The sequence below is a fragment of the Cibotium barometz genome, chromosome 9, assembly GCF_041138505.1.
Source record: "Cibotium barometz isolate CiBa-2024 chromosome 9, ASM4113850v1, whole genome shotgun sequence".
Taxonomy (NCBI): Eukaryota; Viridiplantae; Streptophyta; class Polypodiopsida; order Cyatheales; family Cibotiaceae; genus Cibotium; species Cibotium barometz.
This window is the reverse complement of record NC_141054.1, coordinates 26,534,846-26,537,486: the sequence shown is the minus strand read 5'-3', so window position 1 is coordinate 26,537,486 and position 2,641 is coordinate 26,534,846.

The following is a 2,641-nucleotide window of genomic DNA, read 5'->3' as shown; positions in this document are numbered from 1 at the left end:
ACAGCTACATTTAGCCCATCATCGTACGTGAGTTTCTTAAGGTGAGATCTTTTATTACTTAAGATCTCCCTTATTCGCGTCCTTCCCCATACATCCGCGAATGTCGCATGTGGGGGATTGGGGTACCGACTATGTACAGTATCTATCACCTCCCCAACTAATCGGCTATTTTGATCTTTAAATCTAATAAAATAATTTCTATACAAGTTTAATACTACCCCACGCATGTACTCCATTACCTCTTTCCCCCTCGCATCCATCACTATCCCGCCCCTATCCGTCACATCATAGCAGATCACTCCCTCCACCTCTCTCACCTCCTCCTCATCCTCATTGTCTCCTCTAACTCTTCTCCCTCTATCTCCTCTCTCACTGCGTGCCCTAATACTTCCCCTACCAAAGCACCCACTGCATCCTCCACTCCCACTCTTCCTACTGCGGCGTTTGCTCTCCTCTGTACTGCGGGTGGAGTCACGAACTGGGGGATTATCTACGTGATTGTGGTTGTGAGGGAGTACGTGATGGTGGCTGTGAGCCCTGACGTGATGGTGCCTGGGAGGGTGTGCGTGAGTGTGTCTAGGACGGGGTATGTCTCCTCGGTGGGCATGGAAGAGGAGAAGCTGCATGCCGTCTCATCGGACTCGCAGGCATAGACCGCAGTGGAGTGACATGGATACTCGGAGGTGGGGTATAGATACCAGGCAATCCAAGAGGGGGATGGACATACATGTACTCTGTAAGCTCAACTGGACCAGGATGGCGCCCAAAATGATTTAGCATCTCCATCATCCAAGTGCCATACGCAAATGGATTGGATGAAGAACTTGGATCCACAAAGAATCTGCAAAAATAAAAGTATATACATGATTGCATCAAAGCACAAATGCAAGCTAGGACATATGATTTTGTGAAGGCAAGCCATATGCAAATGGGATCATCTCTCTGAAGAACCTAGAGCACAAGCATGGGCGAAACACAGTCGCGTGTATACACCCATCCAAAAACACGTGTATATGCATGTGAACATCTGTACAAACAGCATACATGCAGACATACACGCGTTCCTACACGCGACCTATGCAAAAAAAATTTGAAAGCGACCGACCTCTGATAAATCGTCCTTATAAGAAAGCCCACTGTCACAATCGTTCACAAAAGTACTACCAGAGAAGGAGAAGGACAGAGACAATAGCATAAACAAATGGAAGGAAAGAGATAGGACAAAGGACAAACTGACTCACCTCTGAAAAAGTGAGTCTTCTTTTTGGCTGGTTTCCTTCACCCGTGTCTGCTCCTTGCACTTAGGTTTAGTGCTCTGTTGGAAGAGGCGGCGACGAAGGAGAGGAAATCTTAGTTTGAAAATGTTTTTTCGGAGAAGGCGGCGGGTTATTTTAGGTATAGACAGGTCATCGGGTGTAACAGTGCGTGTATTTTTGCGTGTATAATAAATCAGCTGTGTTTATACATGCAATTTTAAGGATGTAGCCATGTATATACACGCGATTTTAAGATGTAGCCGCGTTTATACAAGCGATTCTCAGGATGTAGACGCGCTGATACACGCAATTTTCAGGATGTAGACGCGTTGCTACATGTGATTTATAGAAATTTTTATACTTTCATTAAACATTGATTATGATTTTGTGTTTGTTCTTTTGTACATAGGATGTCATCAACCTCAAGCAGTTTTGGTGAGGATGAGACAATGCGTCATCGTAATCGCGATGTGTGGTTGGGACAAAGGATCAACAGGTTTGAAAACATCGGGTATGGATGTTTATCTCGAACTATTGATTGATGAGTTGGAGGAACTATGGAGAGGTGTTGCAGTGGTGGACATTAGTAGGCCTCCCTCCTCTTGACACTTCGACTTAAAAGCAGTGTTAATGTGGACAATGCATGACTTTCCAGGATACAGCGATTGTTCTGGTAAGAATTCTAATTACCTCCCTACTGTAATACTATTGGCTATATTAATTAACTATTGACTTTATTATTCTAACTTATATTTATATTTTGATAGGTTTGAAAACATCGGGTAAACATGTATGTCCTGTTTGTGGCCCTTCGTTAGTACATGAGTATGCTGACGGTTTGTGTAAGACCATATTCGATAATCATCATCGATTTCTCCTGTCAGATCATCCTAAATATGTTGCTAGTAAGAGTAACATTCCTCCACAAACACTTCGTGCAAAAGATTAGAAGCGTATTTGGGAGTCTACAAATATTCTTCCTCCAGATGGCATGAACAGGTATAGTAATGTTTTTCAATCTTGTTTTTTTCAACATGTTATTGGTAAACGAGACAATGTTAGCATATGAGAGGACTTCCGGGTTGCAGGACGTATGCGTCAAGCTTGGCCACACGAGAGGAGGGTGGGCACGTTCGTCTTCCGCCTGCACCATGGATTATATCAAAGAAAGAGGAGAAGCAAGTAAAGCAGGCCATCACCACTTTGCATACTCCCACTGGATGCATGAGATCATTGAAGGGAGCCTTTACAACCACTAAGAAAAGAGGCGTTGAGTAACTATATGGGTTGAAGTCCCACGATTGGCACAAGATGCTCCAAGTAAGTGTTTTCCAAGTCTTGTACGTTGAGATTAAATTTTGTAATGCCATAAACCATACATACAT